This window comes from Notechis scutatus, chromosome 3 (assembly GCF_049901735.1).
Source record: "Notechis scutatus isolate UNSWTSFEM ecotype Mainland chromosome 3, rNotScu1.2, whole genome shotgun sequence".
Classification (NCBI taxonomy): domain Eukaryota; kingdom Metazoa; phylum Chordata; class Lepidosauria; order Squamata; family Elapidae; genus Notechis; species Notechis scutatus.
The window spans coordinates 68,165,382-68,193,226 of NC_142011.1; the positions used below are offsets into that span (position 1 = coordinate 68,165,382).

At 34.9% G+C, this 27,845-nt stretch overlaps 1 protein-coding gene and 1 long non-coding RNA gene across 13 annotated transcripts in view; one reads left to right on the top strand and one right to left on the bottom strand.

The window, feature by feature from the left end:
• NFIA (nuclear factor I A) overlaps nucleotides 1–27,845 on the top strand; it is a 479,105-nt gene that overhangs the window by 243,412 nt on the left and 207,848 nt on the right. The window lies entirely within an intron of this gene.
• On the bottom strand, nucleotides 834–27,727 carry LOC148131224 (uncharacterized). Its single transcript, XR_015748596.1, has 4 exons — nucleotides 27,596–27,727; nucleotides 4,146–4,218; nucleotides 3,291–3,394; nucleotides 834–965 (listed from the first exon to the last, which is right to left on the bottom strand). It is a non-coding gene; the product is annotated as an uncharacterized LOC148131224 (long non-coding RNA).

Here is a 27,845-nt window from a genome sequence, read left to right on the forward strand (position 1 = left end):
CAATGTACCTCTTTAAATTTACCTTGGACAATCCCTCTAAATGTCATGAAAGTTTCTTTCCAATTCAGGTCTGCTTCACTCTTTTCCAAATGTATTTGTTTGAAGTGACTCCTGTGTAAGCCGTGCACAAAGTTAATGCCATTTGTCTAGTTTTGACACATGATTTACTTTACCATGTATTGAAAATGGAATTAACACCAGGGAGGTCTATGCTACAAAGGTCAGTGAAAGTGCAGTGCACAGAGTTCTGTACTAAAAATACACAGCACAAAATATTGTTCTTGTTATTTCCAAAGCTCATGATAAGACAGTTAAGGAGGAGGTATGAATTATGGTTGTGCAATAAAACTATAATGCCTGAACCTCTGTGTTTGAATTGTACTAGGCACACAGATATTTGAAGAGTGTTTACATTTCACACTGATGCACACAGTTCTTGGGGCACTTGTATACTTCTGTATAAGTATGTACCTAAGAGAGAGGTAGGGATCATATGTTTTTCCTGTTAATTTTCAATCTAGGAAGGAGGGTAAAAGTAGATCCTGGGTTTTTGCATTCCAGTGGTTGCATTACCTTTCAGTCAGCATGGTATTGCTGCTATGTTGGCACTTCCTTTCTATATCTTTTTTTCTCATTTTATGTTTAGTGAAGTGGCTGCAAAGATTACAACATGTAATATAAATCCCATTCGAAAATATTCTGTGGTGTCAGAGTATAGACATTTCCATGTAGTTTTTTTTTAAAAAAATAACAATAATACACAGTCCTCAACTAAAAACTATTCCATTTAATGACAGTTCAGATTTACAACGGCACTGAAAAAAGTGACTTATGACAATTTTTCACATTTACGACTGTTGCATGTGGCGATAGTCATGTGGTCAAATTTCAGGTGTTTGGTATTCATGATAGTTACAGCATCCCAGGGTGCTAGGATTGTCACTTGCAACCTTCCTAGGGAGCTTCTGACAAGCAAAGTCAATGGGGAAAACCAGGTTCACTTAATGATCACATGATTCACTTAAAACCACTGTAGCAAAAATATGGCAAAAATATCAACAAAATGAGGCATGACTCACTTAACAACTGACTTGTTTAACAGGGGAATTACCCATCTATATTAAATCAACTTCTAAATTACCTCAAATTTCCCCAAAATGGTATTTCACCAAAATTTGAGGTAATTTAGAAGTTGATTTAATATAACAGGTAATACCTGTATATATAGTGAGGCATTACTCAGGAAACCCAAGGCTAAAACCACATTACAGATAGTCCTTGACTCACAATTATTTATGTATTTCTTTATTTCTTTATTATTAATTGTTCAAAGTTACAACATCCCTGAAAAAAGTGATTTATGACAGTTTTTTATTCTTACAACTGTTGCAGCATCCACATGGTCACATGATCCAAATTTGGATGCTTGACAACTGGTGTGTATTTATGGGTGGCTCGGGAATTCTGGGAGTTGAAGTCCATAGGTTGTTGTGAAGTTACCATAGTTGCTCACCCCTGATCTTCATTGATATCTGCAGGAAGTTGCTCCTTACAAGGGGAGGGAGAGGAAACTGACAAAAGCTAGGCTTATGCTGTTCTGCAGAAACACTCACTATTACGAGAGATCAAGAAGCTCTTGGAGACTTTTAAAGTGAAGGAACCTTCTTCCTGGGACTATGGGATTTGTATCAGAAAAAATAATCTTCTTGATAGCTTGATGAATTGCCAGTCATGGTTATGGGAGATGAGACAATGTGATACTGGAGGGCAGCACTCAATTGAAAACAATGTGGCCACAATATTGGAAAACACTTGCATTCCTAGGCTCATGATTGGTTGTATCTTGCCCAGAGGAGAATAAGAAAGCATACTGCACTGATTTATGAATAGATTTTGGTCATTATTAGTGATTTTAGCTTAGTTTAAACCTATACAGTGATTGTCTTTTTATTTGAATTTGTCCACTGAAGAGCAATGGAAAGCTCTGAGGGGAATAATACTGCTTTGCAACATGACAAATGCCTGACTAACTTTTTCTTCCTAAACTCAGTTTGCACAACTGATATGGGAAATGGATTCTGGTTTTGTAAGAGAAGTGCAGTGAAAACACTTGACTATCTCTATGCACCTTAGGTAGTTTTGGAATCTTTTTGAAAGTATTTAAAAGAATGTCCAGGCTCAGTGACCAAAAACACCTAGCTTGCTTATGTTATATCTTCTCTTATTACATAATGCTGTGTCACTTATGGAAATATCAATAGCACTTAGACATATACTGCTTCACAGTGCTTCACAGCTCTCTCTAAGCAGTTTACAGAGTCAGCATATCATCCCCAACAATTTTAATGGTTATACATGGTAGACATTTTATTTTGTGCACTTTTTGAAATCTCTAATCCTGAAACATCCAATGATTGGTGTAAGAGAAGAAATGGCAGAATCTGGGAGCAGAGTAAAAAGGGGGATCAGACTAGAATTCTAATGTAGCCACAAGCAAACTTAGTTCAACCCCCTCTCTTGAATGCCATTGGCCCTAATTTAACTGACACCAAATGCTGACCATTAGTTGATAAGATTCTTATGCGTAGGCTTTTTGCAATAAATCAGTTTAATTGAATCTTCTGACCATTACTGGTGTTGATCCTGTGGTGAAATTCATTGATCTTAAAAAAAAGTTTCTTACAAAAAGTTGTTTTTCTGTGTTTACACAAGAAAATAAATTAATGGGCCAGAGGAAATTGGATGAGGTCCTGTATTCTTGCTGCATCTTTACATTGACCTATTGAATAGGAACATTCATTTTATCTACCCTGTTTCTCAAACAATATGGCCTCCCCCAATAGCATGTTTTATAGGCATGAAATGAAATTAAGCCCCTCCCCCCAAATTAAGGCCTATATTAAAACATGCGAAATGGGGGAATGGGGGCTTGCCGTTAGGAAGTACTTTTGTTGCACACCCAGATATGGTGCTGCCTGCGTTGACCCGATACAAAGTGCCCCACCAACGCCGAGGTCAACATCCAAGCCGTTGCCGCCCACCGAAGATTCAAAGGGGGAATTAAGTCACCCCGAAAAGACGGCCTAGCCATTTTTTCGGGGCTCAAAAAAAAATAAGACCCAGCCTTATTATATGAGAAACACGGTAAGCATTGGCAAAACATGTACTTATGTTTAAACATCTTAGCTCTTTTTATTTATCCAGCTTCTGGACAAAGAATGCATTTTTTCTAAATCTGGTTTGAATGTTATTCACACCTTTTCTCAATGCATTGGAGAATGTGTTCTCACCTGTGGTATGTTGATTTGAGAGATATCCAAATTGGATTGTAAATGGAACCAACATGAATCCGAATCCTTCTGCATCCTCAATGAGGCTTCCCTTCAAAGTAGACCTGAGTAGGAAACCAAACTTGTGAATGCTAATTATTTTATTATACGTTTACAATAACAGAATCTTGCAAGTCTGAACGTGCTTCTCTCTTCCCTCCCTTAATCTACAAGAAAAAAAAGGGAGGCTCAGTCCTGAGAAGCTGTCTCAAATTACATTTTCTGTCTTGGACTCAAATTCCTTTCGTGTGATCCTTGTCTTGGTTGTGACTCTTGCTCCAGTTCCTTCAAGGTTACTCTTATAACCCATTACAATTACTTTTTACACTATTGAAGGGACCTTGAGATAGAGACAGCCTGAAAAGAATAGGTACAGTTTTCCCTAAAATTGTTATATAAAGTAACTTTCAGGGTGAATCAAAAAAGAAAGAGAGAGAAAGAGATTTAGTTTTGTGACTGCCCAACTTTAGTTTCTATTTACAGTGAATGATTTGTTGGGACTTGCCATCCAAGTGCTGCAGCGAAGAATGTAGAAGCAATTTATTGCAAGGCTGCTGCGAACCAAAATGGTTTTCAATAGTTTTGTCTCCCGGAAGCAAAAACAGAAATGTTTTGAAGGAAGTTGTATTATCTGGAAGTGTGTATTATTGGATGATTATTTGGAAAATGCTGAATGTCCAGGTTGAACCTCTGTCATATATCCCAATCAGGTGGAATTCCACTGGTATAACAATCGGTTCGGTGATCACATGCTCTGTGTGTGCACACATGCTTTGCACGTGTGTGCTCCACATTTAAAAAAGCTCTAATACTTACCTTCTATTGCAGTCCCTGTGAATAAAACAGCTGAGGCACATCAAACCGCTCTGCTGCGTGAATCAGCTGTACTCTGAAAAAAGGAAATAAAGCTCAGGAAAGAGCAGGGGCAGGTGGGCAGGCCCACATGCTCATCACAGCGAACCAGTTCGCTGCCAGCTGACCTTCGAGTCTGAACTGGTAGAATTCACCCCTGATCCCAATCCAGTAACTGAGCTGTAGTCTGCAATCTTTTATTTGGAACTGAATTGAATCCTGGAAACAGCATGTTTTCATGATGAATGAATACCTCACATTCAGATATATTCACTTATCGTCCTTTTTTAAGCTAATGCGTGCCTAAAATTTATTAACTGTAAGGAAATATTTTTTTCTTGATAAAATTACATTCAGTGTTATTTTATTGATAATACACATCTTAGTTTGTTTTTAAAAGAAAAGAAAATGCAAAGATATAATGATCTTTTAAAAAGGTGGCTAAAAACATAACAGGTGTCAAACACTATTAATATATAATCTATTTATAGATATGAGAATTGTAGGGGACCTGTTCATTGTGTTCAGGTCAGAATTACACATCAGTAGGTTATAGGCTATTAATAAAGGACCTAAAGCAATGCAGCTACATAAAATTATTAAAATTCCTGAAGCAGATAAAAAAAATAAATTAAATTAAACTTTTAATCTTTCTGCTCTATCCAGCTACTCATTTGACAAATTATAATAAATGACATAAGCTGATTATGTTGAAGTTAGCTGATTATGTTCCATCTTCTGTTGTAAAATAAGTTTTTAAATAGCAATAATAAGGTTTCTTATATTTTGATACTATTTTATTTGAAGCTGTAGGTTTCTGAAAATATTTTAGTTATGAATCAAACTGTGAGTTTACTCTTTTTAAAACACTGTCTCTAAAATTGTTGTTGGAGAGAAAAAAACCAAACCGATATTACAGTAACCATTGTAGTTGTTCTGTTTATGAATTTGGTAATGTATTTTCTTAGAATGAAAAGTGGTTTGTATAAAGTTAATAGTTCTGAAAGTAAGAAATTACCTTAAAACCATCCATGGTTTTACCATCCAAAAATCCATGTAGCTTTCTCAGAATAGATTGAAATATTGGTTTAATTTTGTGGGCTTGGTCATGAATTGAGAGGAATTATATATATTTTTTCTAAGAATTTACAGTGCTTCTTCTCCCATAACAAGATACAGATGATTCAATAAAATGTTTTTGCTTTCTTGGTCAAAATATATTGCAATTTATGTTGTATGCTATAGGACTTTGTATACTATGGTGAACTTATTATTGTAGGCAGTTTACAATGAGGATATGGCTTCCACAAGAGCTTTTTCTGGGAGAAAATGCAGGGGAATTTTAAAAGGGTTGAATGATTGAATTTCAGCTTTAAAAATTCCAGAATTTAAAACAGTGGGGGAAAATAATCGTGTTTAGTTTTTACAGTATAAATACCCAGAATTCATGGAGAAAAATGATACATAATAATTATCCTTTCATGCCTAGTTACTCAGAGGATGATATTACCAATATTTATTCTACTTAGTGATTAAAGGTCTACTGTACAACAGGAAAAAGTCCACTGAGACCCAAATGTACCAAACAAAAAATATCAACCTCATGAGCAGAAGTCTCAACCCTTCCTTTTTCTTGTGAAAAAAATGTCAGTGTTTCTTCAAGAAGAGTTTTACTGTATATACCTAGTATTCTGTGCATAAGAATTGTAATGATATAATTGAGGCCTAGCCATCATTTAAATATCTCTTAATTTGAGTCCAGGTTAATTATGGTAGCCAATATGACCTCTGTTAAAAGTCAGTATATTTTATTTTTTAAAATAGAATATTTATTCATTTAATTTTCCTCTCAAATATCAGAAAACCAGATGAGTACCATACTAATGGAAGACATTTTTTGAAAACTTCAACAAAATACACAAATGTATTTGGTTTTATATAATAGATGCTCACTGACTAGCATCTAAGCCATAAAACAATAAAAGTTAGAGCTTGATTTTTTTTAAATCTTAACTTTTTTTCTTCCTGTCTCTTTTTCTTTTCTTGATTGCAGCCCTTAAAATTGAAGCGAAAAGTATGTGAAATTCAGAGGACTTCTTTGAACAGATTTGAACTCTTGGCTAAATGTCAGTTTTTTCCCAGACTTGTTTTCTGTTTCAACCAGACTGCTCCATGTGGCCGAGATTCTAAAATATAATAAAACAGCTGGGGTTGTGTTTTGCAACATCACTGTTATTAAACTTCTAAAAGAACAGCTCCTGAGCAGCCTTTCTAAGTTACCTAGTCCAGTCCAACCCATCTAATCTAACCTGCAGCTTTGCAGAGTGACAATTGTTTACCTTACCCCTGTGTAGCAATACTTGTCTGAGTAGAGTATTATACAAGCTCTACAGCAACATGGATACCTAAGAGTAGTTATGCCTCTTTGGGACTCCAGTAATATTGCATTCTCAAAAAGCTAAATGGGCATGCACTGCAGGTAGTCCTTGAATTACTAACCCAATTGAGCCCAAAATGTATGTTGCTAAGTGAAACATTTGTTAAGTGAGTTTGTCTTATTTTACAACTTTTCTTCCCACGGTGAATCATGGCATTTGTTAAGTTAATAACATGGTTGTTAAGTGAATTTGGATTTCCCATTGACTTTGCTCATCAGAAGTTACAACTTTGCTCGTAACTGAGAAGGTCGCAAAAGCTGATTATATGACCTTTTCTTTACAACAGACTCAGACTGACATGGAGATTACATGTAGCCCTAAATTTGCTTTATAAACTTTAATGCTTGGGCTGACAGGGTTTCCCAAAGTGATCATTCTGGATCCTTAAGCGGTGATAGAACTATCCATTATTGTTGTTATTTTCATATGATAAATGTTTGTGAGTTGATGAACAATCCGAAAGAGTTGGGGGACCCCTGCTCTATAGTATCATTAGAAAATTTAAAGATTACTCTTCTCAATATTTGCATGTGTGCTTTTGAGTGGTGACCAGCCATTTCCCATAATATTCCAAAATCTAAAATTAGATTGTACTTCTACTTCATCCCTTTGCAGTGCATCCTGGGAAACTGCTGTTTGCGAATAACATGTTCAAAGTAACCTTGGACTCATGATATGCCTCATTCCCATTGAAATGAAACATCAATATCTAAACAGTACCATTCCAGAATCTAGGTTGAGAACTTTCATGATTTGTGTTCTTCGATTAAAAAATAGAAAATGACGACAAAAAGGTTTCTTTTCTTTTCATTGTCCTAGACATACTTTTTCCCCCATGTGAGGAAATTTGTTTATATTTTGAATGGAAATGCCCCACCTGCGACCCAAAGAATATCCACAGTGTAGACTTACCACTTCTCAGTGAAAACCTGACCTTCGTTTCACAAAGTCTTTGGATCCTGGCCATTGCATTTAGTCTGGCTATCAGTGAAAACAGAATCTGTCAGTTTTGAAGAGCACAGATTAGAAAGGAATGTGCACGTTTGGAAACGTGGCAGCTCGCAGTACTGTGTATGATTTGAATTAAACCTTTTTTAAGAAAGCCGAATAGCTGCAGGCCACATTTCAAGGAAAAGCAGCAGTACAGAGGGTTGTCTGTGGTTTATTCACTGTGTAACAGACCAACTTTCTCTTGTTTTAACACAGGGGAGAAAAATGGGACTGGTCTCCTTCAGACCAACCACACAGCTTCTCAGCTGACCACAAAAAGGAAGCTAAGCAGGCAGAGTGAGGATTAATATCCACTGTCTCTTAAGCCAAGAGGGTGTGAGAACTTTTTATAGGGAACATTTTTTCCCTTCCTTGCCTTTTGCCAGACTGACGGTGTGGTCAGAGTTTAGACATCTTGAAACAAGCACAAGTTTGCATTACATTGTATTCCAGGCTTCTTTTTTTAAATTGCATCTTAAATTCGTTTATGCCCACTGCTGAGCTTTTAGCAGGGCAAAACCACTAATAGCTTTGTGCTACTTGCTGGAGGAGTATGAAACATTAAACAATATGTCTTGAGCATTCTAGGCAGTTGGTAGATTCTGACTGCCTGACCGACTAGAGCCATGGTTAATGAAATAATAAAACCCAATTCTTTATTCCATGAAAAGAATAAAATTAAAATTATGGAACTCAATTATTAAATGCAATTCTTGAATTAGTCATTCAACCATTTGTAATATGTTGATCTTAGAAATATAATGATCTAGTATTTCTTCATTGTTGCCTATTTTGTAGTTTGGACAATTGTCTGAATTTATAGACATGTTATAACAGCATAGTGATATATGAATGGTTTCTTTAAAACTTGCATTCTTAAGTTGTACTTCTATTCTAATATTAATATCTATTCTGCAGTGTGTAGTTATTCATTTAATGATGTCATAATAAATCTAAGGGTATAATTTGGATCACTAGTTAATAAGATAATTTTGTTCATGGAAAACTATACACCGTAATTGGTAATTGTATATATGTTTAACCAAAAAGTAGAGGGTGTTTGACTGGCTCATCCAGAATTATTTTTGATAGAAAAAAGCAAACTTGATTTCCATCTTAGTATTATATTTCAAGGTTGTTATTAAGAATATTATATTGAAGAAATAATGCTCCCTGAAACAAGTATACTGCACAGAAATCTCCTCCTTTTCAGATATTCTTTGATTATTTGTTCTTTGTTTATATTTGACTTATTGCAGAACAGGAAATAGAAAGTAAGTTGAAGCTTTCTGTTAATTTATTTGTGCTGAATTGAAAGGCCTGAGCTGAATTCTAATATTTTTTTATTGTTGAAGCATTATATTATAATAAAAGGAATCCATTGGTCAGTGTCTTATTTTAAACTCTTTTCTGAAGGTACATTGTACAGGTTTGAATACATTAGCCTTTCGGTAGAATCACCAAAAACAATAACTAAGAGAATTAAGATAGGCTAATTGTATTCTTTATAGTATATAATGAGGAAAATATAAAGCAACCATGTTGCACATAATAAGATAACTATATAATCAGAGAGAGAGAGAGAGAGAGAGAGAGAGAGTTGGTATTTTAATGAAATGGATCATTATTAACATGAAAATAATAAGCAAATATGTTATAGTGCAAAACTTTGGTCCAATATGTTCCAACACCTAGGACCCCAATAAGACATGCATAGGACTATGTGTAGATACCTCCTTTGGCATTCAGTAGGCTTTATATTACCTGATTTGATTTTTATATATTATTTTATTTCAAAGCAATTCCATGAAAAGTTAGTATATTACAAAATTGCAGCCAAAATACAAAATTGCAATACAAAATTTATTAGTAAGCATCTCTCAAAGCCAGTAGGCATTTTATAAAATGAACAGTGATAAGAGTTGTAACCCTGTGTTTCATTTGAAAGAGTGCTTACCTTCCCTCCAAGAAACAGAGGGTAAGCTGAGGTGGCAGAGAATGTCCTAGAAAGCTAGTTGGGATGGTGAGAAGCAACTTCATCAGTTTATTTTCTGGTAAAAGAGAGCCTATGATTTGCTCTTGGAATCCAAAGAAGCCATGCTTTTTGGGACCTTTGTTTTAGCCAATTGATTTAGACTTTATCTAGTTTCTCTTCAGATTGTGTAAACCTTTTGCCTTTAGAACTGATTCATTTGTCATTTCTAAGGAGAAAGTTACAAAAAAATGATTTTCCTTTTAAGATTCTATAGTCAGGCATTTCTAAAAGACAAAATTTACAATTGTATATTTTCGGAATAATTCAAGAGATGCAGCTTTTTATCAACACATGCTCACTTAAAATACAATGAGTTAAAATATATTTGTTATCTCATGACTATATAGAAAGCATTTGGGGAGACAGTGGGGTACAGTGAAGTAATACAGTCCCTTTGCTATTGTTGTATAGGCTTTGTAGATGCTTATGTAAAGAGTCAAGAAATCACTTAGTGTTAGTAGATGTATTTTCTTTAGTAAATTCTTTCAGGCTATTATTTCTCAGCCATTAAAATTTGCCATCTTGATACTTGGTTATTCACTATATACTATAAAATATTTATTAAGGTTATAGAACTAGTGCACTAGAAAAAAAACACATGTGGAACAATATGCTGGCTGTACTGGATAAGAACATTTCTGCTGGATTGCATCACTGTCTGTAAATTTTATTGATTATAATTAAGTTCGTCTGTATTGTCTCTGAGAACACACATAGGTTTAAAATCAATATATTCATTAGAAAACCAGCTTGAAGGGAGGTTTAGTAGAAATAAGCAGCAAAGCTGCAGCTCTGATGCATTTATAAGCATTAGAGGCTCATCATATTTTTCTATAAGAGAGGATTGGAATACTATTTTGTTAATTTATCTTCGTATGTAACTGTTAACTCATTATCCATGCTCTTTATTTCAAGCCTCCATTAAAAAAAGAACTGTACTTTTTGTCAATTGCAGGTTAAGCTCTGATTTCAGGTATCTAATTTTCATCCAAGTGGCTTCAGCTGCATTAATTTGCACAACACATCTGTCCTGCATCTGGATCATCTACTTTGATGACATATGGAACTATTATATACACACAGAATTGCATGCTGTCACCTTCCTGAAATTTGTGTTGAGTTAAATGGGCAACATTCTACTCTTTAATCTCTTGCAGCACAAAAAATAATGTACTTGGGCTCTCCAATTTCATTTTTAAAAACACTTCTTTTTAAAAATGTTTTGGTTCTATTAGCACAGTTCCATGATTCCATTATTCTCTATATAGAAACAAAGACCTTTTCACATTTATCTATTTGTGGAGCATTATTTTAAAAACACACCCAATAAAATTATAGTCAAATTGCAAGGTGTTTTGCAGCACAAGGACTGTCTAACACATACACAAAAGAAGAAATAACCTAAAAGGAAGCTTGTGGCACACAAATTAGCATTGCAATTATACATTGCATAATCCTTGATTCGATTAATGACAAATTGGTAAATAAATGACATTTGACTTGGTTCATACATAACTAGGCAATAAACCATATTCTAAAAAATATTGAGCAACACAGATTATTAGCATAGCAAAAATTGTGTTTTATTCCAATTTAGTCCTTTAAATTGCAGTAAAGCTAAACTAATCTGAGAACAAATAGTGATTAGCAGAGTTAACTACCACAGATAATTGTGTACTTCTCTATCTCATATTGCTGAGCCTGAACCTTAAAATAAAACATAAATCAGACCTGGAAGTAGTATTGAATAAGGAAGATAGTCACTTACAACCAAGAGGCAGAAAACTAAAAAGTTGGCTACTGTCAAAAGCAAGACAAATCTTGGATAGGAAACTAGATGCTAATAGAGACATTATTATGTACCCGAATACCTTTATTAATCTCATTTTTACAGCTGAAAAATGAATTCCTTAACAAGACAGATTTTTAGCCTGGCTTTCCCAGCTTTTTATGAAAGCATACTTATCATGCAACATTACTGGAGAGAGGAAATGGATGTCAGGATAGGCTTGCCAGACATGAGGAGAGGAAGACATGTCTTCCTTTATGGCTTCAGGTCCTCTGTAGGACCTTCTTCTCTGCTACTCAATTGCTACTCAATTTATAGCCCAAATTTTGGCACTTTTGTGAGAATAGCATTGACTATTTATTGTTACTTATTAGAATTGTCTCACATAGGTCTGGGAGTCTTAAGAACACAATGTGACAGATGTAGGATTTTCCCCCTGATTTTCAAAATTAGTTCAAACCAGGCATGTCTTGTTCTGTATTTGTCTATGTACTGTATAATCAGTCTAGGTATTTAAGATTTAAGGGTTGTTACTATTGCAGTATGTTTTATTTGCAAAGTTCTTCTCTCTGTCCTTTGAATATGTTTGTCTACCGGGCGACATTCTACACCTACAATGCAGCATGATCAAGTATATCACAAGTTCAAATGATATAAATCTTTCAAAGTGTTGAAATTTAGCATGTTTTAACAAAGGCTTACTCTGTAGCAAAGAGATAACAAACAATGGCAAAACTTGCAGCCTAGGGTTTACTTAGAAATACAATTTCCTTCTCTCACTACCCTCAACTCAGGTATTAAGAAAAAAATGTTCTGCTTATTTTCTGTAGAGGTTGTACCTTAGTAGCCATTGTCCAGAGCAAAGGTACCTCAGTATTTTTTAGGTAAATTGGAAGAACATTAGTTTACCAATTTTATTCCTGGCAACAGTATACAAAGAGGCCTGGAAGCATCTGCTATAGCAATAGCTCCTTTGTTTTGTATATTTTCGGTTCATTAAAACAGATGTTAATTGTGGATGATAGTGGAGCATCTTTCCTTTAAAGTCACTTATCAGCAGTTTGGTTTTGCATGGCTGCTTAGCTGATGGGGAGCTGTCCATGTATTTAAAAAACAAGGCCTCAGTTATCATATTGTTTATTGTGTAGGGTGGAGAAATGAAGCATTCAGATGTGAGCAAGAGTAAAGGCGCTACCAAAATCATTTTTTCTTCTAATCAAAATTTGTACTGTTAGTAGATCAGTTCAGTGGAAAAAGTGTCATTGTTATTTGTTAAATATTGAAATGTTTTTTAAAAAAAATATTTAGAATTTTATACAAAATCAGATATTATTAATTTTCAACTTTATTTGTATCTATATGCAAGACTTGTTCCAAAGATCCTAACTGGAGGGAAAATACTATTACTATTTTCTGTTTAGAATACTCCTCGAATACAAAAGGCACATGAGGTCTAAAATATAAAATATATAAATAGAATCTAAAATATAAAATATAAATAGAAGCAATCATAAACAGTTGCTCTGAAACAATTGAAATTCTTATTCTATTCAATACAAGTTATTACTGTGCACCATTCAAAATGTATTAACTAAAATAAACATATGGATATGGTTGCCATATCCAACATATAACATGTCTAAATTAAAAAAAAGTTTGTTCAATTTTAATCAGTCTAATATTGAAAGTGCCCGAACTGAACTTGATATGTGTTTCATATAAAATCCTTCTTAATTTCCAGTTTGAAAACTGTTATTATTTGCTCATGAAAATAGACACTCTGAGAACTAACTGGATTATCAGATGAAGCAAACAAAAGTGTGTCTTTCTGCCCCATCTGGCTTATTTTTGCTTTTCCTGTGCAAACCAAATGCAATAGATAATGTGCTGCCCACAGATACCTACATTTATATACATCTGGTATCAGTTGATACCTGGAGTTTAATAATAAGAACAACATCAATAATAGCTGTCTGAAAATGAAGAGCTGAAACCCAACATCCTGCGTTTATAGAGCCCAAAACTAATTAGAAAGTAAACATTGTGGGAAGCTGGAAACGAGTCTGTTAGTCAGAAGAGTTTAACCTACTGTAAAACCTAAAGGAAGGAAGGGATAAACCATGAGGTTTGGACCTGACAGTGGAGCTGTACATTCCAGTAGAAAAATAATCCAGAAGATTCTGGAAATGTCCTGATGAAGTGGGAAAGGGAAGTTGGAAGGCATTTCTAGGCTAACAGAGGTGAAAGGAGGGAGAAAACAGGAAAAATGGGGACTGGAATCAAGAAATCTACTAAGAGCAATGGGGGATTTAGGGGTATCTGTGAAGTAATCGAAACACAGAGGAGGAAGTAAAAGGTGAAATCAGATAGATTTCAATGTTAGTGAGAGAGTGAGGTGTGATGTTAAAAAGAAAAAAAAAACGAATGATGAGGCTGTTATGTGCTTAGAATGTGGGGTGTGAGAAAAAGAGGAGCTGTGGTAAATTAGAATGAAACAAAGTCTGCAACTTTGTGCTAGAAAACTCAGGGTATACATCTGTCATCTATTCCAATACCAAATAAGTTTAAAACATTTCCCAATTGTCCGTTCTGTGAAATGGATATTTTGTTACTAACTGAATCCATCGTAGCACACATTTTGTGAGAATAGCCATTGTCCGTGGCATATATTGTAGATAATGCCCATGATGTTTCAAGATGTGCATGAATTCAAACAAAGTTGAAAGTCTCACTCTATAACATATGTGCTGTCCCATAATATGTAGTAAAGTCCTGGAGAGAAGGGAGATTTGTAATCCGTACTGCACTGTTAACTTTTATGCATGTTGAGGTGCAATAAAGGTCTGAAACCAAAAGGCAAAAAATATGATGGGTAAAGAAATCTCTTATCATTTGTTTTTGTGATTGATAAATTGGAAACATGGGACAAACCTGAAAGAAACCCCTAGCCAGTGCTTTCTCCTTTGGAGCTGTTGACATGGTAATTAAAACAGAATTTTAAACACTGAAAAATGTTATGTAAAACAATCTAGACAATACAAGAGTGAGTGTGTCATTTTAATATTTTCTTCTACTTTTCTATAATATTTTTAAAGTATTACTAGGATTGTATTGTATACAATACCTTGGAGGGTCTGTTGTAAAAAGTGGCTCAGAAAATTATTTGCTGAATTCGTTAAATTGATAAATAGAATTGCTTAGTATATAAATAAGTTTGGGAAAATATTGCTCTGCGAATTTCACAATATGACATTTATTCATAATAGGACATTTTTCTATACTAAAGTTATAAACAATGTTTCCCATTGTTAAAATAATGGAGGTATTTTATACTATTTGCATACATTGCACTTTTCTTTAAAAAAACATGGCAAAGTCTTTTGGACTGAACATATCAAAAGTCAGTATAGTAAATGAGGTTAACATTAAAATAGCTAACATGGAACTTAAGCAGCTTTACTGGATACTTTTTAGCTAAATATGTTTCAGTAGTTGCCCTTGTATGTGTATATGTATTTATATATATATACATTTTTAACAAAATCCACAAGTAACAAATAAATTCCCCTTAGAATTTATACATACAGTATAAGTATAAGTGTAAACTCCACCTTTCACTTCCCAAGTGTTAGGTAAGGGCAGGGGTTAAGATTTTCTTCGTGTAGTTCCTCTCTTTTCTTCTCTGGTTCTCAGTCGTGAGACTAGTACATGATTTTTATATCCAGTGTGGTTTGGTCATATAATCCTGTTTCAACATGGTATCTTTGTTTTATTTTTGGCAACCAATTATTTTTTAAAAACATGACTTCTTGTTGCCATATGACTCTTTGTTTTAACCACGATGCTTGGCCTTGTTTTGTCTGTAGCCATATGTGTGAATTTTGATTTGACTTGTTCAACAGTGGTTAAACAAGTCTTGGTTTAGCATTATGTATAAAAGTGGTTGTTATCTTTACACTTGTAGAACAGCAAGAAATTGTCCTCTGTTGCATGGGAACTGCAGGGAAAAAAACCCCAGAAGATATCTGGGACGCTAGTGGTTTTTTGTTTTTTTTTGAGGCAATGTCAGTGGATTAGTGGGACAGTTCATCCCTGTTCTGTTTCTGTATAGCTCATTTGTTTCCAGTTGAAGATATTGCAAAGATTGCTATAACATCAGCATCACAGAATTGCTTCCCCATACCAGAGAAAGAGCAGTTCTCTTGACGCTATCTTCAACCTTGACTGTTTACATTTATAAATATCATGATACTATGTGACATCCTGAAGTGGAAATTTAGGATAAGCAGTAATCCCCCCCCCATCTGTCTATCTATCTGTCTGTCTGTCTGTCACATCTATATCTACACGTATATCTATCTATCTATCTATCTATCTATCTATCTATCTATCTATCTATCTATCTATCTAAATATCCATCCATCCATCCATCTTGCAATCTGACTGTTTATGGAAATTATGATTACTGAATAGACAGTTCTCAGTAAGCTTTAGCCACTTATTTAAGTATTAATAACCACAAGAATATCTTTGATAGTGTGGAACTCCTACTTGTTATATCAATGCAACATTCATGTCATTGAATTGTTAATTAATATTCCTGTAACTGAATTGTTGATCAATAAAAGTCTCAAAAGTCCATAATTAGGACTTTTGGGATATAAGATTTTATTGCTAGTGGTGGGCAAAAAAGGAACAAGAGCCCAAGTAAGGGCTATTAAGGGAAAATGATATAGATACAGAGTAAACTGCATGTAAAAATAAATAAATTACAGGGTTTGGATCAAATAATATGTTCAAGAAGAACCATGGAAGGGCATAGTAAGCCTGATTTCATTGTTTCATTAGAAGCATAGATAAAATCTAAAATCAACTTTGGCTGACACTAATGGTTAGACGTAGATTTCTCTGTCACTGAAAGTTTGTAGATATAAATACATATAATACATGTCCCTCTCATAAACCAATATTCCATCTTGTGTGTCTTTTGGCTTATTTATGCAATAAATACGTGCATACTTTAAAAGTAAAATTTAGAACACCTGAATCCTTTAAATTGTCTTCCAGCTTGTTGTTTTTGTTATGCAAATATCTTGAGCAATTTCAATGAATAAGACTAAGAAAAAAGAGGAAAGATATTCTATGGATAAAATCATTTCTATAAATAAAATGAATTTCAGAGTATTCTAGAGGACATAATTGGATGTTTGCAAATCTTATCTGCTGTATAAGAAAATGCAAAAACTGCTCTTCTGATTAGAAAAATCAGAAGATTTTTTTAAAAAGTTGTTTTAGTGGAGCACTGTCTTATAATTTTCCTCTATTTTTGTGTTTTAGTTATTGGTGAAATTGGTTTCATTCAAATATACAGATAATTCTAGACTTACAGCAGATCATTTAGTGCGCTTTCAAAGTTACAACGGCACTGAAGTGAGTTTGCATGTATAATATGTGTCAATGTGCATATAAAGGGCAATGTCTCATGTAGTATTCACTATTTTAGCACCTGCCACCTTGTTAATGTTGTGGGGTCTTCAGGAACAATGTTTAAGCTCTGAATGGCCCCAGAAAAAAGATGAATGATACTAAGAAATTCACTGTAACTTAATAAAAACATGTGTGTTCTTATATTGGATGAATACAAACAGCTGCACACTGGAGGGAAAAACCCTCTTATTTAAACCCATTTATTTCTTAAGATTAATTTATAATGGAAAGTGTCTTAATATATTATTTACTGCCAATTTTCTTACTGTGTTGCATCTATAATACAATGTTTATGCTGCATATTGAATATATGAAATGTGTTAGGTGAAAGTTCTTCAACATTCTTATAGAACCATAAAAATGATAGATGTTAGAAATCCAATAGGTCAATATGTTTTTCTCTTGAAGTTGCTCCATACAGTACATTTTTGTCCAGATTTCCCTTTTTCACCATTTCCCTTGTGAGATTCTTTTGCAGGCCATTCTATCGTGTTGCAAGGACAACTTTCTTAATCTCCTGAATGATTTTTTTCCTTTCTTAATTTAATAACTTGGTTCTTAGCTTTATCATCTTGTATTACTCTTCCTGATGTTTATACTATTAAATATTTAGAGCCATCTTTGATGTTGTTGCATAATCAAGCTGTAAATGTTTAGCTCTTTGAAGTGTTAATCATTTAATCCATTTCTCTAGTCCCCTAATTAGTTTGGTGGTTGTTCTTTGATATTTTGTGTAGTGGGCTACAACAGTGAGCATTTTACTGAAGGATTTGGAATTTTCAACAGGCCTTTCTGGGTGGTTGATTAGAGATAATTCACTTAGTGCAGTGGAAGAAGGGGAAGTGTGAAAGTTCATGAAAAAGAGAGGCATTTTTAGACACTTGATGAATCTTGTTAGAGTTTTCTCACAATGTACAAGTGTTTGGCCTACCTATTTTCTTTTATCTCATAAGATACCTACTCATTTGAATGTTATACAGTGTTATATCAGGTGCCTTCTTTTGTTCACATTCTCCAACGTGCAAACAAATAATAAGATCATTTCCTTCTGCTGGAAGGGAAACAAGAGAAAGTGGAGTTCATGAAGAAACTCATAAACATGAAGCCTATTTTCAAGGGCTATAAAATATAAATAAAGTTTCACGAATTCTGGAGATAAACTAAGTGAAATGTTGCCTTTACGGCTGTTGCTTAATAGAGATACAATTTTATAGGGCTTCTTTGTTGTAATGTATGTATGTATGTAAGTATGTATGTATGTATATTTAAAAAATGAAAATATTGTGACCTTGTCCCTCTGTTGTTTTTTTGTTTTATTCTCAATTGGTTTATCAGATGTTCCATTGCTGTCTTTAAATAAAACTTATTTCATATAAAATATATTTTTAAAATTCCCCATCCTTGCTTTTTATATGTATTCTCTTTGTTCACTCAGTACTGTCCAATTTCTACTGATGTATAGTACTACTTGTTTCTTGACATTTATCTAATCTTGCATCTTGATCATCGCCTGACCAGCTATGCATTTAATATGAGATCAAATTTGGGAAATTCATCACATTGTTCCCACGGTTACATATAAAACAGAAAGAAAATGCCAACAAGAAATGCCTCCGTATAGTCTAAAGAAATAGAGGAATACAATTTCACTTGAACATCTTGGCTTAAAAGTATATTTGATCCTGAAAAAGCAAAACCTTTAAGTAGTGTGGGTTTGAATTGTGTTTTGCACTGAATGATAGTTCTTGTTTGGCGCTCTCAGTTCCCAAACTATAATACATTGCCTAAAATGTCTATTCAGAAACTAAATTATACTAATTTCATTATATCTAGAGTTGCAAATTTTAGCTTGTGTTAACAGATTATTTTACAGCCAAAATATCTGACAATGTTTGATTTAGCAAAATATTCAGATCAGGAATATAGTGCTGCATATACTCACCAGCACTATTGTTAGAGTCCATAGAGAATCTTTAGAGTGGATGGTGCTAAATTGTTTATCCTTTATGTGTTTGGTCTATGAGGCATATAAGGGACAAACCTCTGTTCTTTAGGTAGTGATGTTGCCTCTTAACTCCTTTAATTCTCCTCTCTCTCATTAGCAAAACAAATTGGTTTCCCCCATGTCAATAATATCATGAGCTCAGCTGCATTTAGGAAGTACAAACAGCCCCACTTTCACCTAGCAAGTGTGTTGATGAGGTGGGCCAATCTTTCCTTTTGGATTCATAATCACGTTGTAAAGCAGTTTATTTTTGGTATCGTATTTGTACTATCACTATTTGTACTATTAATGGGTTTCTATATCCTTTAGATATAGTTGATCTCAAAGAGGTTCACAATAAAGTGATTAAAATACAGTAATGAAACTTATATATTAAAAAGAGGGGAGATCATGGAAGACAAAACCAAAATAGGATTATTCATTCCTCTGGCAAGGCTTGAAAGATGAGGGGTCTTAACTACCCTATCAATCATATAATAGTGACCAGACTGCAGGAGGGAGAGCGATTCTGGGTTCAGGCATCACTCCTGATAAGGTTTATTTGTGAGTAACTACTGAACAAGACTCTGGTTCTCGGCATAAACCTTAGAGTTCTTCTTGCATGACCTTTCTGGTCATCCAGGTCTATAAAACAGGGCAGTAATTGTTTGAAGATATAAGTCTTTAAGTTTTTAGAGTATTTTTTCACTCACCAGCAATACAATTGTTTCAGCAGAAGCACAATTAACTCATGGGTAAGTGTTCCACTCAGTAAGAATAACACAAATTCTTAGTTTTTAAGACTCCCGGACATCCTTTCCTCCACATGATCAATGGACGAATAGAGCTACCTGGAGCAATTATGAAAGAGTTTGAAAAAAGAAATATGTGGCTTTGTTTTCTTACTCTTTTCCTTGTCACGTTGTCTTAGTTTCACTTAACTTCTGTCCTGCTTCCTCAGCCATAAAGCTAGTCTGCATTGGGTTTGTACCTCCAAAGGTCTTTTCCCAAGGTTTTCTTTACTGTTGTTTGTAAAGTGCTTTGGGAACGTGCCGAAAGACATGCAAGGAATCATTATGGTTAATAATCCATTATTTAAAATATTTAGGGCCATTGAGAAAAATAATGGCACGTATGTAGTGAAGTGGTTAATGCGATTGCATCTCTTACAGGTTTCACCAGATACACTCGCTGTACAATGGATAATTGTTAGCTCTTGTTGTGCAGATGCTGCTGCAGATGGAGCCCTGTACCTGCATGCATAGCAAATGAATTAGACTGGCAATCCCCTTTATAAAGCATAAATATGTAATTTGTTCAGCTGTTGTAATTAAATATGTATGTGTGAAACAGCCACCATTCAGGTCATTAATGATGCGCTATGCCAAATTAGAGCTTACAGACAGTAATGTACATTGTTGTGCAGTAGGGGAATTGCAAATAACATAGCTAAGCCTTTTCCTAGTAAAATGGTGGATTCAGTGGCATTAAAGGGAATATTTATATTTCTGGCATTTTAATTACTTCAGACTATATTGACAGTAATGTACAACGAAAGAAAGTACAATTGGATGCTGTTAGTTTTATTTGATTCTTGTTTGAACATTTTAAAATGCCCTTTAGGTGCACATGTTGCAGGAGTTTATGGAGTATAGCATTTTGTATCCATTCGGTACATATGCTGATTCAGTAATTAAGACACATAAAAACCCCAATCCATACAGTCTTGTGGGTGCGGGCATTGATAAGCCCACAAGGCATGACTGCATATAGGCTTGCCCAAACCCAGCAATATTAAACATAATTTTAGATATGCATTATTTCTTGCATCATGTTATATCTGACAATGGGGAAATTACTACTGTTTAAAAACTATGTGTGTACATTGTACGTGCATGTTTCAGACTCTTCATTGACAGACTAGTGGAATTAGTTCACACATTACAATTGCTAAATAACTTTCCATTTCCTTATAAACCTACAGGATTTGTTAATTATTTCTCATTAATGTATTTACGGCAGTTCAAAATTCTTTCTGTGTATGTCACCTGTAGTGTCTTCCATAGGTAATAGAAAGAGTCCAATAATCCATTGGATTTCAGCAGATTGTCAAAACCAGAGTATGATTCTTATAATCCCTCAGCTTTAAAAAAAAGTTTTTTATTCCTTTATCTACTATAGGGATGGAATATTCAGGTACAGTTTTGAGAACAATATTTTGATCATGACATGGAAGAATTAAATCTGATCAGATACTGATCAGACCTTTTGTAAGAATAAGGCAGAAACATTAAGGAACAAAATTAAGAAAAAATCTATACTATTGCATTATATCTATAAATCTATACTGAGCATTACTATTTCCTATTAATGTTTCAAATATAGATCTAATACACAATTAAAAGGCATATTTTCATTTGCCCATGTTGATGTAACTAAATTATTTTCTCACTCTGTATACTTGGTCTGTAAGGAGTTTTACATATGTTTTGTTTTGATTACTAGTAGTGAGTATATAAGCTCTAATCGTGTTGACCTTTCTGACAACAGAGTAACAGAAGGAAGAATCTTCCAGAATTAATTGTATCCTGCTCTCAGTGGAACAGGACATTTTTTTATTATTATTATTCTCTGTCATATGTTTCAGTTTGGCTTCTTCTTGGCAATATTAGTGGTGGGATACCTAGATTTAAAGTAGACTGACATAAGTGGCATCACATACATGTATGATTTGGGGAAAGATTGGACCAGCCAAGTAGTGACATTAAGAACTATTTCATAAAAGCCAAGTAGAAAATTATATTAAATACCAGAACATTTTCTGTACTACTTTGACTCTGCAGCTATGCAAACTAAGAGTTAAGAAGTTGACTTGGTAGTTTCTTCCCTGGAAAGTACCACAGAGCCTCACCCATTGTATTGTCATTTTTTTACAACTAGATGAACCCCTTCAGAAGGGTCATCAATCAATTCAAGATGTGCTGTCAGTACCCTCAATGCCCAGTTATACAATTCCATCTCAGGCCAAGCGGTGAATAAACTTTTGTAGATGGAGGTCCTGTTTGTGGAAAACCTGTCTGTATTTTGGTCGATTCTTGATTCTGGAATGAATGGCACCACTCCTGAAGGATTGGATCCGCAACTTTGAATTTCTCTTAAACTCATAGCTACTGCTGGATTTGCAGATGAAATCTGTAATTGAACAACCATTGCTCAGATTGTTCTATCAGTTGTAGTCCAACTTGAAGTAGGAGGTCAGTGCATGTTCCATTAGGCTACTCATGAAGAGTGCTAGTAACCTGCAATTCAAACAAAATGGGTCAACCAATCTGCTGCACCCCAGAGCATTACTGTTGTGAGTATTGCTGTGACTTCCAGTAGGTTTCAAAAAAATGCTGGTTTTAACCTATAAAGTCTTTAACCTATAACTTCTTTCATGGTTTTCAGGGTTTTTTTTCAGGATAGTATTCTTCAAATAAAAGCCCCTTTTTCTGAAGACTTATAACAGGACTGGACAGTTAAGTTTCTTCTCCATTGAAAATATTAATGGGAGGTCTGGGAACACTGTTGTTCATTTGCAGCCCTTTCTCTTTGGGACATACTTTCCCCAGACATTGGACAAGCATCCAGCTTGACACTGTTTAAGAAGGCTTTAAAATTGGTAGAGTTCCAGAAAATATTTAAGATGTAATTGCTACCATTGGATTGTGTGTCAGGGTGCATTTTGTTTAATTTGTTATTTTTAATTAAATTTAAATTAAACTGTAAACTGTTGGGAATTTTATTGGAAATACTGTGATATATAAAGACTGTAAATAAATAGATAAATTATAATATAAAGCTAACAACTTGATTTCATTAACCTGATAGTGAAAGTTCTGTATTAGTCTAGTTTAATACAAGTTAATTCATGTGGACATATTAAAGTATTAATGTGGAATTTATGTAAATTTTATTTAAATCATTTAATTATGAATTGAAGAGTTATATTTATTTCAAAATGTTCATTCTTTCTATTGTTATATGACAAAGCAATTAAGTTTTAAAAGTAGATTAAATTAATTTAATATATTTCAAACAGAAACAGGTTTGGGCTTTGTCTCCCACCCACCCCCTTGGTAGACCACAATGAATGTTGACATATAGAAATATTTTTTTCCAGGTTGCATGTGAATTTTCTAATAGGAAAGTTTCTGCCTTTAAATTCAACTTTACTGAGATTTGCTGTTTTTATAATGATTTATTTTATTTTCTCAATTATCTTGAAAATATGAAAATAAACCTTTTTGGAGATGATTGTCGTGCTAATGGGAAATGTAAATTCTGTAATTGAAGAGTGTTCTGTGGGATAATTGAAATCTTTTGGGTTTGCCTTTATTCATCTTGGAACTACCTTTTTCCCTCTGAAGTAACACACTTTTCAATTTCATGCAGTGATGTTGTTTTTAAAACAAAGTATATATCACGAGCCTCAGAGTAGCCTTAATTTTAAGGAAATTTAAATGAAAGTGGGCACAGAAAAACCTCTCTACTGATAAACCAGCTCTGAACCAATCATTTCTATAATTTTCATTATATTTATTATAATTTTCCAAATACCTACTTATTAAATAAGAATTATATATCCTCATTTTTTCTCTGACAGGGCTAATTTTTCTATTTCCTAATACTTTTGTTGCAACTACCTTTTCTTTCACTTTTGTTACTGTTCCCTCTAATGCTACTTCTGGTTGTTGCCTCTAATGCATTGGGAGGGTTTTTTAAAATTTACCTACAACATTTTATTATTGATTTAATATATAGATTCGTTAGCAGCCTTCCAGTTCCAAGGGCTCCAAAGCAGTTTATGACTGAAATGAAAACTATTTAATTAAACATCTGAAAATATATTTAGAAACCAAAAGTCAAAAATGGCAATAGCAACAATAGAGGGGAACAATTCATATAAAATGCTGACTAGTGAGAGAGATAGCAGCAAACAATCTAACTTCTAAATTAAGATAAAATGTTGATTATGTAAATAAGAGGATAATTGTTTGCATTGAATCTTCAGCCAAAGAAACATAGAAACATGTGGGTAACATATTAAAACGCTGTGGAAAAAAACAGACTCCCTTTACGTTCTCTGGAATATTTAGCACTTGACAATAGTGTATATCCTTTACAACCCCACAAATATACAACTATATGCAAAAGGTATTTCAGTTAACCATGTGTTTGGGACTGCAACAGTGATGGAAACATCACTGTTTCCATCAATGGAAACACTTGTGGGAGAGTTAAATGGAGCTGGTGTCTCAACAGAGCAGATAGTTTCCTTGACATGATGTTAATCTTCATCCTTCAAGGCAGGGTGTCCCCCAAAGTTGGCAACTTTAAGACTTGTAGACTTCCCAGAATTCCTCAGGCAGCTATGCTAGCTGGAGAATACTGGGAGTTGAAGTCCACAAGTCTTAAAGTTGCCAAGTTTGGGGACCTCTGCTTCAAGGTAATCCATAGAAGAAGCACAGCAGGAGTACTAGCATTATCTTTATTGTAAAGTTATGTTAACAGAGGTTACTTTAACTTGCAAGTCTGAAAGCATTTAATTATATATATATATAGACCAGAAGTGGGGAACAATGAGTTCATTATGACTTGTGGACTTCAACGTCCAAAATTCCAGAGCCAGCAAGCTGGCTCAAGAATTCTAGGAATTGAAGTCCACAAATCATAAAAGAGCCATCATTCCACATCCCTGATCTAGATGTACCATCCACTGCCTGCAACTAGATATGGATCTGAAATTAGCTAAGATTTGTATTGAATTGGAGACTCTTCAGAAAGTTAACAAAAATATTCCTTCAAATTAAGACATGTAGCCGCAAGGGTTGTTCTTAGTCAACCAGTATATAATTAAACATTGTGTCATGAGGGTACTGTCATTTCTCCCTCAATTTAAGAAGGAAATGCTCTACCATCATCCCAGTGCCAAAGAAGCCCTCTATCAAGGAACTGAATGACTACAGACCAGTTGCTCTAACATCTGTAGTTATGAAAATCTTTGAAAGGCTTGTGCTGTCCCACCTAAAAATCATCACAGATCTGCTGTTAGATCCCAGGCAGTTTGCACACCAAGCAAATAGATCTATAGATGATGCAGTTAACATGGCTCTGCATTACATCCTACATACTACATCACCTTGAATCTCCAAATACCTACGCAAGGTTCCTCTTTGTAGACTTCAGTTCAGCATTCAATACCATCATTCCAGACGCTCTTCTAAGTAAATTAAACCAACTAGCGGTACCTGAACACACTTGTAAGTGGATCAGAAGCTTCCTAACAGACAGGAAGCAGCAGGTGAAGCTAGGCGGAATCACATCCGATACCTGTACAATCAGCACAGGGCCCCCCCAAGGCTGTGTGCTATCTCCACTTCCCTTCTCCCTATATACCAATGACTGCATCTCAAACGATCCATCTGTTAAAATACTGAAGTTTGCTGATGACACAACAGTGATTGGCCTCATTTGAGACAACAATGAATCTGCATACAGACAGGAGGTTATACAACTTGCCTCGTGGTGTAACCGGAACAATCTGGAACTGAACACACTCAAAACCGTAGAAATGGTGGTAGACTTTAGAAGAAACCCTCCCATACTACCACCTCTTACAATACTAGACAACACAGTATCAACAGTAAAGACCTTCAAATTTCTAGGTTCTACTATATCACATGACCTAAAATGGACACCTAACATCAAAAACATCATCAAAAAAGCACAACAAAGAATGTTCTTTCTGCGCCAACTCAGAAAGCTCAAACTGCCCAAGGAGCTGCTGATCCAATTCTACAGAGGAATTATTGAGTCTATCATCTTTACCTCTATAACTGTCTGGTTTGGTTCTGCAACTCAACAGGACAGACACAGAGGATAATTAGGACTGCAGAAAAAACTATTACTACCCACTTGCCTTCAATCAAGGACCTGTATACTGCACGAGTCAAAAAGAGGGCTGTGAAAATATTTACAGACCCCTCACATCCCGGACATAAATTGTTTCTACTCCTTCCCTCAAAATGACGCTATAGAGCACTGCACACAAGAACAACTAGATACAAGAACAGTTTTTTCCCGAAAGCCATCACTCTGCTAAACAAATAATTTCCTCAACACTGTTCAAGTGTTGCACTGTTCACTCATCACTGTCTGAACTACTATTACTGTTAATCTTCTCATCACTCCTTATCACCCATCCCCTCCCATTGTGATTGTAGGACTGTAACTTTATCGCTTGTATCCTTATGATTTATATTGACTGTTTCCTAGTATGATTTGATTGCTGATTGTACCCTATGACTATCATTAAGTGTTGTTGTACATTATGATTCTTGATTCTTAATGAATGTATCTTTTCTTTTATGTATACTGAGAGCATTTACACCAAGACAAATTCCTTGTGTGTCCAATCACACTTGGCCAATAAAGTATTCTTCTATGGAATGAGAAACGTCTATTTGTTAAAGAGGGGACTTGTACTTAAAAATGGAAAGGTCAGACAATTCATTGTGTGAAAATGTACTGGGCGTTGTAATCCTTCTTAAATCTCTTCCTTTAAGTTGATGATGTTCGTTTGCAGAGGAATTATTTCTAACTCTGTCTGTACCTTCTTCTATAAACAGAATCAAGCTCCAAATCTATATTGAAAGTTAAAATATGGGACAGCTGTTTTAATGTGACTCATCCTACCTTCCTGAACTGACAAGACGTGTAAATGAATTGGCCCTAGCTATAAACATATTAAGCATGGGAAAGCTGTGTTAGATAAATCAGCTATTAATAAAAGGGGTGGGGACATACTGGTGGCATCTGGCCAGATCCTTTATGATAAGTCTTTGCAGGCGTGGGCCAATCCGGGTTGATAGTTTGTTGGCATTGGTTTCTTCAGCCAGTGCTGCAGTAAACACTTTTCCTTGGAAGTTGGTTTTCTGTTGTGTCTGGCAACCACACTGGGCTGCTTGAACTTTAGCCAGAGGCAAATATTTATTCATCAGAGCATGCAGTGTTCAACTGGTCAGGCCTGCAAGGAAGGGGGAGAGCAGTTGGGCTCTTTGGCCATAAAGGATGTGTGTCCTTTTTTTATATAATGGCATTCATGACGTGGTGAAATGGAACCCCATTTGAGTCTATTTCAGTGTCAGCTGTGTATCTTGTAACATAAACTTTGCAAATTTGTTTAAACATCAGGCTTAGATGTATTTTTAAAAGAGGAGCATCCTGATCTGAGCTCTGTTCCTTTAATTCCTGTTGGAAAGTTTACAGTTAATATTTCCCCTGGAACGCTGTCAAGCTTTTGACAGAGCCTGAGTGTATGCTGAACTGTGAAACTGAGAAGCAGAGCAAGTTGTGAGAAATCTGTTTCTACTCAAATCTGCAAGGTTTATAAAAACTTAAGAGAGGCAGAAAGAGGGGGAGAAAAAAAATTTGAGACTGGCTCTCATTTTGCTTCTCATGGAGCGCAGCAAGTCCGCCATTTTAAGAATTCAGCAAAGGGCGAAGCTTTCAGACTCCTTACATGGCGGCTGTATTTACTTCAGTACCGGCCAATCGCACAGTCTGTGCCAAATCATGTGACATGCCACGAATGCACTTACAGTCATTTCCTTGTTTCTAAAACTTTGTTACCTCGATAGATTACTTTACCTTGTTTTTGATGCCAAATGTTCTTTGCCGAACGTGTCTAGCAAGCTGGCATTTGTCCATAAAGTTATTTTAGTAGGTTAAAAAAAATCTTCACTTGAGCTGTGTGCATTCTTTATGGAAAATGGATTTCCCCTCCTGGCCTCAATCCAAAAGCACAGAATACTCGCTGGGCGAGAAGAGAGCTTCTCTGCAGAGGAACTGGTGGACTGACACACTCTAAATTTTTGGCACTTGACCAGACGAGTGAGAT